At 46.9% G+C, this 13,517-nt stretch overlaps 1 protein-coding gene across 4 annotated transcripts in view; it reads right to left on the bottom strand.

The window, feature by feature from the left end:
- DPF3 (double PHD fingers 3) overlaps window positions 1–13,517 on the bottom strand; it is a 258,847-nt gene that overhangs the window by 201,202 nt on the left and 44,128 nt on the right. The window lies entirely within an intron of this gene.

The raw sequence follows: 13,517 nt of genomic DNA, 5'->3' as shown, positions 1-13,517 counted from the left end.
TGCCAAAAAGCAAAACAGAAGGACAAAATCTTGGTCATAAAATCCAAGTCAGCTCAGGGGGTAGAGGTGGAGGGAGAGGAGTTAGAGGGAAGGTTTTAAGCTCCTAAGCCCCTTTAGCTGAGGTTTCAAAATGGCAGCTAGCTAAACTCCATTTGGTCTAAATCTGCTCACCCAAACCCCCCACCCTGCTCGCTAAGGAGTGTCCATAATTACTAGCAGAGCCACCTGCAGACATGGAATATGGCTCTCCCTTCTTTCAAATACAAGGGAAGTAGGACCACAAAGATTAGCTCCCAGTGCCAGAGAAGAGGCCAGAAGAGGGGAAAGAAGGGGAGAAGGAAGACCTTCACGGCGGCGCGCAAGGACATGGCGGGCTCACCCCATCCCATATCTCAGCTATTATGCATTCCCAACTGGCTTGGCCAACATCCAGAGAGACTCCAGGCTAGTGAGTCTGTGAATGTGAGGCAGAGATAAGCGACGCGGAGAGGGGGAGCTCAGCCACGGTTATAGATGGGCTGTAGTGCTGCCGTAGCAAGGAGCCAAGGGACTCTTCCATTTCCAAGACATTTCTGCACTCAGTCCTCTCCCCAAGATTAAGAATTCTCCTTCTTGGCTGCCTCTCTCTCCCTGGAATGGAACTAAACAGCTTGAGAACATGAAAAATCGGGGGCTTGGGTATGAGTTTTTAATGTGTTAAAATCACATTGACCCTGGATACTGATTTGCAATAAAATAAGGAGAGTAGGAAGCTCCTTTCTGCTCTCTGGGAGGGGCCCATCTCCAGCCCCGCCCTCAGCCAAGGGTTGGGGCTAGGCTCTGGGGGCTCAGAAAAGGTGGGCTTCCTTCCAGGAGGAGGCTGGATCTCTGGAGAAGGATGGACACACTTGGACAACAGATATGGGAGGACAGGGAAGAGCATGAGTAAAGCCTCGGGAGGGGTGTAGCTCTTGTCTTGGCAGTGAGGATGACGTGGGGGGAGGGGCAAAGAAAAGTCTCAAGGAAACTCAAGGATCTGCCCCTCGCCAACTCCAGGCCCTCTCTGAGTGTGTCCTCTGTACCTTCTGAAGAGCAAAATCCAGCAACACAGGGCCCTCCTGAAGTCTGGAGGAAAGGAATGTCTGCCCCAAGCCTTGCCCCAGGGTCAGACGCCTGGAAAAAATTCCTGGGATTATTCGGTGTTGTCTAAGATGGATTTGGAGCCACCCTGGCTGATGAGAGATGTGGCTTTGGATTGGGGCTGCCAGGACTGGTCTGTGGCACGTCTCACCACTTTTGCCCCAGGTGTTCACCGACGTGATCTGCCTTTCATCCTTCTCTCTTCCCTGTCCATCGGAATCCTTCAAAACCTTCTCCCTCCCCAGAGTTCCCCTGAACCCACACCCCCACCCCCACCCCACCCCCGTTCAGAGTTAAGCCACTGTCCTTTATGGACTCTGGGGAATGCTAGGAAGAGGAGCTGGGAACTTGGGGTCGGGGGAGAGCTCTAGAAAGTCGTCTCAGCAGAGCAGATGTAGTCCTGGATGGGGGAGCATCTGCTGAAGGCCGTGAGAAAAGCCTGTCCTTTAGCCAGGATCGATAAGTAAGTGCAGATTACTCGAGAAGCTGGTGTGCCCTGGAACTGCTCTGCTCTAGGGGGAGACCAGGAGTGTGGGAAGAGACGGGGGTAGGTTAGGGACAGTCACTGAACCCAGGTCTCTTTCGAGTCCTAAATTATAGAATTCTAATCTGAACCTCCCCTGCCAACAACTTGAAAAAGTTGTCTGAGACCAGGGACATTTGGAGACAAAGTTGAACAGTGAGTTAAATAACAAACCAAAGAGAAATCCTGAAGTCAAAACAAGGGATAAATTTTCCTTATCTCTCTAAGACATGCATCAAAGCAGCTAGCTGCTGTCTGCCCAGCCTGGGAAGATGATCACGGTTTTTACTGGCCTGTAAACAATAGAACCAGCCTTTGTAATAAAGTTGAACCAATTAATCCTTTGAGCTTCCTCCCCGCAGCCTGCTGACTCCCCTCTGCCCCTGCTCTGAGATGGGGCCACCTCCAGGGGTCCGGAAGTGGAGGGATCCAACCCAGAGACTCGATGTCTCTGAGAGCTCAGGTGGTTTGCCGAGGAGAGGAGGAGAGTCAAACCTGTGGGAGACACAGACAGCTCCCAGAAGGAGTGTCCAAAAAAACTGCCTCTAACCTGATCTGGATAAAAGGAAGAAGACGCCTTCCAGAAAATAGGAAAAACAACAGACATGCTGCCCTAAGGAACTGGCACAAGAGGGAAATTTCTTCCTACTTGGTGAGCCCATTCACTCATTCATTTGGCAAACATTCATGTACTCTTACCACAGGGCAAGACACCTGAACAGGGTGTAAAAGTATACGATGAAAATACCTCCCTTCATCGGAATTGTATATAGTCTGAGAGGTGGTGTTGGAAATAAGGCATATCCACAGATAGAGATAATAAAAGTTAATACAGTGTCATTTGCAAACAACTACGCAAGTTCAGACCTTTCTTTTCATTTCTTTGCTTCTTCTTTCTTTGATGTACCGTGGCCAATCTGGGTGACTGGGGCAGATAATATTTAAAACAAAACAAAACAAAACAAAACAAAAAACAGGGAATCAGAAAAAGGAGAAAGAAAAATGGGACCAAAAAGAAAAAGGAAACCAAGCTCCTCCTTCCTGCCCCTGCTCTGAGTTTAGCCCTAGTTCCAGGAGAGCAAAGGACAGGCTGTCACTAGCGATCTCCAGGCAGGTCTAGGCCACTGAGTCATAATTTGAGGCATGTATGGTCCTGTACCAACAAGGCACATTTTTGCTGAATTGCACAAAAATTCTGGCCATCTGGAGTTTTCTATCTGATATACCAATTCCCAGTACCTGACAACCACGTGGCTTTACTCTTAGCAATACCGCATCCATATGCATAAGCGTGCATGTTAACAGTGATATAATGGAGGAAATTCGAAGGTTTTTTCCATCTGTGGTTCAAAAGTTAGCATCGTCTCCCTTTGGAAACGATGACAAGACCACGTGCTGCAAGCGTGTAGCCTCTCATTTTTCAGTTCCTCAATAATCACTACTTTATGTTCATGCCACCAGCCACCTTGGGTGGTAAACAAAGGAAAAACATTTTCATCTCCACTTCCAATTTTCCTCCTTTGTCCTTTTTTTTCTACTCAAGCATGGTTGGACAGCAGCCATTTGCCATGACCATGCTGGGTATGAAGTATTCTAGACACAAGACAAAGGCAAGCCCTGTCTTCAACGGGGGCCACAGTCCAGTGTGAGAGAGAGCCGAGGAAACGTGGTCTGCCTCCAGGACCTGGAGCATCTTCCAGAGGAAATGATGGAGATGAACCTTTAAAGGTAACTGTGATTTTGCCAGGTGGAAAGAGGGGAGAGAGATTCCAGGGAGATGGGTCAGCGATTTGTGCTCAGAGAAGAATGAGCTGTCTGGCGCGTCCAGACTGTGGGGTGAGTGGCGGTGAAGGGCAAAGGAGAGAAAGGAGACAGAAGAGGTTGGCTGGGCCCAGACCACAGAGCCAAGAATGCCTTGCCAAGGAGTTTGGACTTTATCCCATGGGCAATGAGGAAACCACTAAGGGTTTTAAGCAGAGACAGGTGACATGATCAGATTTATGTTTTAGCAAGATTCTTCCGGCTGCTGGGTGGAGAATGCACTAGAATCGGAAGAGAATGGGCAGACTCCAGAGACATTTCCAAAATAGAATCCACAGGACTGGGTGCCCCACTAGAGATAGGAAGGAAAGGAGGTGTCGGTGCTCAGGCTTGAGGGGCCCTCATCCAAGCCAGGAAACCAGTAAGAAAGCAAGAGGTGCAGAAATTAAGTGTCTTGTCTAAGGTCCCATAAATTAATGGACGGCAGGCTGAAGTCAGAAACCTAAAATTCTTTTCAGTAGAAACCCCTTGGTTTTGCCATCAACTTGTGACTAAACTGAGCCCTCGATTGCCACACTCTTTCCTCATTCCCTACTTGTTTAATGCACATACGCTTTTTGTCCTAGAAGATTATAAACTCATCAAGGCAGAATTTCTTTGGACCTCTCATTGGGCCTGGCACGGAGGAGGCGCTAAGTGGTCAACAAACGTTTGTTATTAAACCCCAAGAGCCCAAGGGCACCCTAGGCATTGTCCTTATGGGCAACTCAAGCCACTTTCTTTTGTCAATCCTCAACAAACAGTATTTGTAAAACATGATTCCTATATCAAGGAATTGTTTATAAATTTACAATTTACAATTGTACATTGCAAACTGATGTTTGTAAAACATCAATTCCTAGAGGTCTGGATTTCATCATCCAGGAAATTTGTAACAACAATAAAAATTAGATGGATCAATAAAATCTTGCCAATTTTTTTATTTTGCCAAATAAGGATAATCTAGCTACTACTTTCTTTCTTAAAAGAAAAAAAAAATTTAGTACATATCCTGAAAGTCAGAATAATATAAGATTAAGAACAATCCTTCAAATTAAACCAGAGTTCCTCAACCTTAGCACTATTGACAATTGAGGCCGCTAAGTCTTTGCTATGGGAACAAAGAGGGACAAGGGTGCTGTCCTGTGCACAGAGGGGGACCTAGCAGCAGCTCTGGCCACTACTCGTTACACATCAGTAGCGCCTCCTAAGTTGTGACCACCAAAAAATGTCTCCCGGCATAGCCAAACATGGGGCAAAATCATCTCAGTTGAGAGCCACTGAATTAAATAAAGCCTTATTAAAAACCTAGCTCTGTTGTCCTTAGCTTGTAGACCAGTGAAAACTTTAGTATCCATCCATAAACCAAAGGCACAGAGGCTAAGAAGGTAGGATTGAAAATCAGACTTGGGGCGGCTGGGCGGCTCAGTGGGTTAAGCCTCTGCCTTCAGCTCAGGTCATGATCTCAGGGTCCTGGGATCGAGCCCCGCATCGGGCTCTCTGCTCAGCAGGGAGCCTGCTTCCCCCTCTCCTTCTGCCTGCCTCTCTGCCTATTTGTGATCTCTCTTTCTCTGTCAAATAAGTAAATAAAATCTTTAAACAAAAAAAAAAAAGGAGGAAAGAAAATCAGACTTGAACTCAAACCCTACTTCTTCCTCCTTCCCGTTGCCTGACCCTGAGCAAGTGACTTCTCGAAACCTCTCTCTCCTCCCCTAGAGAAAGAGAACAGTGTCTACCTTGTCAGAGGGGTTGACAGAATTCGATGGAATAGATGTAACCCACTTAACCACATGCCTGGCACATGATTCTTGGGAGAGGAAGTGTGACCATTATTGGTACTATTTCCAATGCTTCTAAACACATAGCACATGAACAGCGGCTACCCAGATTGAAGACTTTGAGGAACGGACCTTGCACATAACATAGTAGGTCTGCAATAAACATTTATCGAATGAACACAGGAACCCTATCACCCAGCTCCCACCAGGTCCTTTCTTCAACTCTGCCACATCTAAGTCCTTTTCTCTTTTATGAGAACTTTCTCAAACCCAATCCATGGGGATTAAATGATAAAAGAAGACTGGCCAGTCCAGGACCTCTGCAGGGGGGCCCTGTGGGTGGGAACCTTGCAGGCCAGTCACGCCCACAGTATCAATGCGCCACCCACTCTCTGGAGTTCAAATGACACCGACCCCACCAATGAGTGTGCAGCACCACCCACCACCACCCACGACCACCGTCACCCACTTCCCCGCATCTTCAGGTGGCTGCTGTCCTCCCTAGATATTTAACCTGGAGGTAGGCCAGGGACAGGAAAAGGAGATGGCAATAGCCTTGAACAAAAGTAGCTATAAAAGGGCGTGGGAAGCAAGGCAAAGGACAAACTAAATAAGCAGACAACCTCAAAGGAAAGGAGCTGGGGAGGCTCCAACCAAGGGGTCAGCGTTCCCACAGCTTCCTCCGTCCCCGCCAAGCCCACCTCCTGCCTCCGCAGGCAGAAAGGGCCCTGGTGGTTCTTACAAGGGGAGATTGTCAAAAAGTAGAAATGGTCCCGGCCGAAGCCCAGCCAGCGATCAATTCTGGAGTTGGTCTCACAAGCGCGATGAGTATCTGTGGCAATTTCCCCCGAAGGACAGAATTTTTCTGGCTGTCACAGTGTCATAGGGCTTGAGCACAGGAAGGGGACTTAAAGAGCAGGGAATCCAAACTCTCATTCTACAGATGGGGAAACTGAGGCTCACCACGAGAAAGGAACGTGCTTGGAACAGGCCAAGGGTGTTCCGGTCGGTGGCAGAGCTGAGCCAAGAGCTCAGAGCTTCAGCTCTAGCACTCAGCTTTGCCAGGAGCTTAGACCCATCCCCAGAAGAGATGGTGTTTTGTGAACTAGATCTCACTCTTCCTGAAAAAATAGATGATCACATCTGCAGCTTCAGATGAAGGGAGGATTAATAAATTCTCAGAAGGAGTCATTGATCTAGTCCCACAGCTTCTCTTTCAGTTTGGAAACTGTGAGAGAATCAAGTTCTATCCGCAGGGGAATCCGGCAACTAACTTCTCTGCCCCATCAAGCATTGTCCGTCCACTTCAGACTATGTGATACTGTGACCAAAATACAAAAAGGGCGATAAGACCGTTTAGGCGAAGTGGGGCAGGGGGGTGCACACAGGGGAGGAAAAAGGGGACAGTGAGGTGGAAAACTACTAGGAAATGGCAAATCTGAGCAAAGAGGACAGTGATGCTCACTGTAGTCTTCCTGCAGCTTTCCAGAAACTTGAAATTTTTCTAAGTAAAAAATTTGAGGGAGAGTAAGAAAGCATTAAAGAGTAATCCAAACTAAATTTAGTTGTTTTTAAAAATATTTGGAGAGGGTTGCCACACTGGCTCAGTCAGTTGGACATCTGACTCTTGGTTTCAGCTCAGGTCATGATCTCAGGGTCCTGGGCCTGGGCTTCGAGTTAGGCTCGTGCTCAGGGGGGGAATCTGTTTGGGATTCTCTCTCTCTCCCTCTCCCTCTGCCTCTCCCCCTGCTCACTCTCTTTCTCTAAAAATAAATAAATCTAAAAACAAAATTTAAAAACAAAAATAAAAAAATTAAAATAAATAAATCTAATAAATAATTTTTTTAAATAAAAATATTTGGAAAGGACCAGGAATCATTCTTTCAGTTTCACTGAGTTTCTTTATCTAAGGACTAACATCTTCAAAACAAGAAGATGCCACAGAGGTTAGAGGTATAGCGCTGCAAACAAACACGTGACGCTCATGTTCATACTAGTCAGTAGCTATGGCAACCTTGGAATCCAAATCTGATTTCAAATATTTTGTGCCCTTAGCTCCCAAAATACGCATATACTTGTCACATCATGTATCTTGGTGTTCTTGATTCAGAAAGTTAACTAAAGTAACAACAGGCTACGGATAGATGGGGCAGATGTCAGAATTTTTCCCAAAAAGTCCATCCTCTTTGAATACAGGTGGCTCATAAATAAAGTTTAATTTCTATTCAGTTTGGAAATCCTTTCACATAAATAAATTACTAAATCAAAATCTACATCCAAGCTACAGTCACCATGTTGGCTCTCCACAGTCATATTTAACTGGGGCCATATTGGATCTGTAATCCAGCCCTGAAAAATCTATCCTTGACCACAGAGGAAAAACTCACTGGAGATTTGAGGGAACACAAGCCATCCAAGAAACCTGAAAGCACTCCTTATGGCTAAAATTAGGGCTGAGGAAAGAGTGAGCAGGGGAATAGAGAGTTGGAGAGATAGGTAGAGGTCAGATCCAAGAGGGCCTGTACACTCCACAAAGGAGTAAGAAGTTTATCGTAGGTAATAAAGCACCACTTTAAGATGGGAGGAATATAACCGGATCATTCTGGCAGAGGATGGATAGATGGAAGTAACTCAAAACTAGGAGATCTAGTTGGAATGACAAAGACCTGAACTAAGGCAGTCGGCATGGAGTGAAGAACTGAAGACAAGTGAAAGAGAGCTACTAAAGAGAGCCAATGCGTATTACATGACAGGAAGAGGGTAGATGTGCCCTAGAGAGAGAGAAAGGAGTCAAAGATGACTTCCAGCTTTTCTGACCTGGTAGATGATGCTGCCAGTCATCCAGACGGGGAACCCAGAAGGTTTGGCAGAGGAATGTAGTAGGTTTGGGACATGTTGACATTCCATGTGGATGAGTAAATATGGAGCTCCAGAGAGAACTCCAAGCTGGATATATGCATTTGGAAGTAATCAACATTTATATGATAGTAGACACCATGGGTGCAGAGGAGCTCAACGGGGCAGGAACCGAGAGCAAAATAAGAATGGGCTCAAGAACTGAAGCTCTGGGGGAGCAAACTGTTAAGTGTGGGCAACAAAGAGATTCCCCCCAAGAACACCAGGGAGTGGCCTAAGAGGCAGAGACCTCCGGCTGCTTTTAAGTGACCCACTATACCCCTCCATCTCCACAGACTGGTCAGACCACGTCAGAGTAGAGGAAGGAACAATGATGCATTAAAACAAACTCACTTCTTAACAGCAAAAAAACAAATGACCCAGTGAAAACACAGGCAAAGGATCTGAATAGACATTTCTCCAAAGAAAGTATGAAAATGGTCGAAAATCACATGAAAAGATGCTCAGCATCATTAACCATTAGAGAAATGCAAATCAAAGCCGCGAGACACCACTTCACACCCACTAGGATGGCTAGAATCAGAAAGGCAGATCGTCACAAGTGTCAGCAAGGAAGTGGGGAGATGGGACCCTCACACTTTGCTGGTGAGAATGTAAATCAGCACAGCCACTGTGGAAACCGATGGCGGTGTCTCCAAAAATTGAACGTACAGTTATCATCTGACCCAGCAGTTTCAATCCTAAGTATACAGTCAAAAAAACTAAAAGCGTATGTCCACCCAAAGACTTGTATTTCAAAGCTTCCTCGTAATAGCCAAAAAGTGGAAAAGAACTCAAATGTCCATCAGCTGATAAATGGATAAATAAAATGTGGTATGCCACATCATGGAATATTATTCTGCCATTTTTGAAGAGACAGTATCGATATATATGCTACAATAATGTTAGACACTGAAAACATACTAATGAAGAATCCAGACACAGAAGGCCACAAATATTGTCTGATTCCATTTATATGACAAATTCAAAGTAGAGCAGTCCAGAGAGACTGAAAGCAGACTGGTGGGTTCCAGGGGCTGGGAACAGGGGGAAATAAGGAGTGACTACTTAATGGGTACAAGATTTCCTTTTGGGGTGACAAAAAGGTCCAGAATTACGTAGTAGTGATGGTTGTTCAATATTTAGATTTACTAAAACCATTGAATTGTACATTTTTAACCTAAAAACCAAGGAATCATGCACAGTTAAGATGGTGAATGTTTTGTTGTGTGTATCTTATCTCAATAAAAAAATTCAAATCATTAGCTCACTCTACAAAGCTGAGAGCTGCTGGGTAAGGGATTTCTCCAGCTTGTCCAGATGTTCTGCGTAAAGAAGACAAAATTCCAGATACTCTAACCAAAGAAGTCAAAGAGCATACTTCCCAAAAGGCTTTAACTACCAGTCCATAGGCTGGGGGTGAGCAGCCCTGCTGGAGAGTAGAGATGGTGCGTTCAGCCTCATGATAGCTACACCTGCGTTGGTCAGGCTCTGCACCCACTTCTAAGATTTCAAAATCTAAGGGTGCCAGGGAGACAAAGAGTCAACCATGATTTGACCTCCAAGAACCAGCAACCAGGCAGGACCCGTTGTAGTCATCCCACAATGACAGGAAAGGAGAAATGATTTCTGGGTGTGGAATATCACCAAAGCCCCAGCATAGCAGTCCCCCAGTTCATGTCCTTTAATCAACTCTTCGATACCTACAAGCCTTGCAGTGTGTTTGAGATGACCTCCTGAGACCACATTCGAAGCTGTCCCAGAGTGTCAGCCCTCACCATATACAGACAGCTGCCTTATCTACAAGGTGCCCCAGGAAGGTAGTCCGAATCACTCTGGGCTCTAGGCCCAAGTGATTTTGAAATTAGCACAGCTTCAGTGGTTTACACCTAGCTCGGCACCGTCTGCTACAGAAGCCAAAGCCCAAAGAAGCAAGTAAGGGACGGGAGGCAGACCGTGTGTGCGTGTGTCAGGGGAGCTCCTTGCCTCTGGGCAGGAGAACTTGAGGACTGGGCTCCAGGCTTCCACGAAACTTCCTGATGACAATTTCACTCCTCGCCCTTCCTCTCCGTTGATGGGCTTCCCTCTGTTTTTGTTCCCCCTCTCTAGCCAAATTCTGGAGGCAACTCTCGGAATTTATAATAAAAAAGTAACGGAATCAAACACTTCAAGGAGGTACACCACCACCCCCAGAGAGACTGTCCGAGCAGGGAGGCGGGTTGAGAAAGCGAAGAAACCTCCGGCCTCGTCTGGCAATGGGGTAAGCAGCCCCTCCTCCAGGCCTCCTTGCTCGTGCCTACTCCGATGGGAAAAGGAACACAATGAAACTAGGCCTTCCCTTGGGGCTCTGACCACCTCGTGCAGAGACCATGATTACCCTGCAGTTGCTATGCCTACTGTGATGTCATTCCTTTATCATCCCTTTTGGGTGGATTTTTTTTTTCCCTTTTCTCTAAAGGATACCCTACGATCCAGTGTCTGGAAGCCCACTGGGAACTCCAGCCCTCGTCCTATCTAGACCCAGGTAAACCACTCTGTCTGGGGACCTCAGGAGACTCTGTAGTCCCAATGGGAAAAGGGAAGAATTAGGAGCAGTTTGTAGGATACAGGAAAGCTCTCCCGAACTGCTCTGTCTATCCCTATGTTTAAGCAGAATCAAGCAGGGCACAGATGTAACCTTCTCCATTCAAAATTGCAAACAGAAGAGGGATGTATAATTAGGTCCTATCCGTTTTATTTAATTGGTCAGAAAGAGATCTTTCTTTTTTTAAGATTTATTTATTTATTTGAGAGAGAGAGAGCAAGCAACTACAAGGTGGGGGAGGGGAAGAGGGAGAGAGAGAATCCCAATTCCAAACAGACTCCCCACCACAGAGACCAATGCACAACCCCACGACCCTGAGATCGTGACCTGAGCCAAAATCAAGAGTCGGACACTCAACCCACTGAGCCACCCAGCATCCCGGAAATCACTTTTTAAGTAAAATAAATGCAAAGAGGATTAAGGATAGAGGAAAAGGTGTCCAAGTCCCACACTTTATCATGCATAGAGGAATGCAGACCGAGCCTCACGGCTGAGGACAAATTGTCTGGTCGTTCAAGGCCTCTTTCTTTTCAGAGGCGCAAAATCCTTTGAATGAGCTCAGTCTACAGTCTGTGGGCAGGAGTGAAAGTGTGGACCACAGCCTGCCACATGCTCTCTCCTCATTCTGTCTTGCATGCACCCCCCCCCACCCCTGCCACCAGGACCCACGGTGCATCCTCTAACAGTGAAGGAAGGCAGTAGGCAGGGGCTCCAGCAGCCACACCAGGGGATCAGCAGCCTCAGAGAGAGGTCAGGAGGGCCCAGGGAAGGGCGCCCTGGTGGCCACCTCACCCTCTGCAGCCACGTTCACCACAGCCCGGCTCCTGGAAGTCACCAGTGCCACTGTGGACGAGACCCAGCTCCCTGTAGAAAACAGTGGTCCTGCTGCACTGGAAACACCCAGACTTGTTCGGTAAAAATGGCGCCGACCATTGGTGTCGGCAGCACTGTCTGTAGCCACAACCTAACTCGCAGAACCAGCCTTGCCTTTCTAAACAGATGGCTCGCTTCTTATCGTTTGACAAAATGGATTCTAGATGGCCTATTCTTTTAATCATTAGCAAGAGAAAAATCCGACCCCCATTTGGTGAATGAGGAAAGCAAAGCCAAGGAGAGAGAAGGGGGTCACAGGTGACATGGACTTGCAGATCTGAGATTTGTACCTTAAATACTCGTTTTGGGGCAACCCTGGTGACAGCGCAAGTACTCAGCACTTTGGATTGGAGTCACACTCCCAGGCCACCAAAGAAGCCACGACTGTTTGCTCTTTTGTGTTTAGCAGGGCTGGGAAGGGGGGAGGGGGGAGGTGGCAAGGAGAGGTGAGAGAGAGAGCCCCATAAAACCCAAGCACTTACTCCCAAAGTGGCTGTTGAGATGGGCAGGGACCAAAAAAGTCAGATGTGATCAAACTGTCCTCCTTTTTTAACAAGCCAGTCTGTCTGTCACCTGTCCTGAGGTGGGTGTCCACGTGCCCTACTTTTCTATGAAGCCCTGCTCCCTCGAGGACAGAGGCCCGAACAGGCTGCTCTCCCTCACCCGGGTAAGAAGCTCTGCCATCCAAAACCAGGCCAACGAGAACACGCAGAAAACATTCCCTAGATGGTGGCGTGGTCAGTTTAACAGCAAAACCTACACGTTAGGATCCTGTGAGAGAGGACCTCACAGAAATCTCTGTGTAGAGCAAAGCATGCCAGCCCCGAGCACCCCCACTAAACCCCAAACTGTGAAGAGATCTAAAATGCATAAGTTCCGGACCTGGGCTTGAACCTCAGCACCACTCACTCACTACGTGGCCTTGAGGTGCTCACTCATCAGCTTTCCTCATCGTGAAACAGAGACAAAAATGTCTAACTTCTAGAAAGTACGAAAATGCCAGCACACGGTAGACACAGCAGGGTGGTAGTTACAATTACTGGTGTGCCGAATGCAGCTGCGTGCCCGTGCTCAGACACCCACACATTCCACTTCCGGCCAATGTCCTTCGCTTACAACATAACGACCTGGGGGTAAAGCCATCAGCCACAGAACTGAGCTCGCGCCCTTGCCAAGCGAACTGACCCATATAGGGTTCACAGCCTTGTTCTTTCTGGAACAACTCGTTTGCCTTTCAAATGTATGCATGTACTTTTTATGCATTTCCTTATGCATATGGATACATATATATGCATATATATAATTTATTCAGATGACATTTTATCGCATGCTATTTTGCTATACCTTGTTCTCCCACAGCAGCGTTCCCAACCTCATCCCTTCTTTCCCCAGGTAAACCCATGTTAACATGTTAGTTTGTGTCCATCCACACTTTTCCCCAGACTCATGTAATTTCAGACACACATACACACACACACACACACACACACACATTAATTGTGGTTTTGAGGAGGGTGGTTATTGTTCATTTAAAAAAATAGAATCACATATACGCTCTTCTCCCTCTTATTTATTCTGCCACACATTGCCAAAATCCTTCTAACAGCTCTGTAACGATCCAAGGTATGAAGGTAGCGTAGCTATGGGGCCATTTCCCTACTGACGTAGGTACTCGCTGAGTTTCCACTTTAGCCACTACAAACAAACCAGCGATCAGTTCCTTGTATACATCCTCACCAAAGACCACTTCTAACCAGATAAAATGCCAAGCTCTGGGAGGTGAAGGTCACCCATCAAAAGGACCTCAGGATGAGCTCCTGACATAGCCACGCATCCTTAAAACTCCTCTTAAGAAAAGACTCCCCTGTTCCTAGAAGGGCAAATCCCAGGCATGCGCCTGGTTTCCAACCACCCATTCTTCCAGGATCCTGTAGTGTCAAGTCAA

This window comes from Mustela erminea, chromosome 5 (genome assembly GCF_009829155.1).
Source record: "Mustela erminea isolate mMusErm1 chromosome 5, mMusErm1.Pri, whole genome shotgun sequence".
Taxonomy (NCBI): domain Eukaryota; kingdom Metazoa; phylum Chordata; class Mammalia; order Carnivora; family Mustelidae; genus Mustela; species Mustela erminea.
Note: the sequence above shows the minus strand (reverse complement) of the source record. Positions and strands in the feature narration are given on the sequence as shown.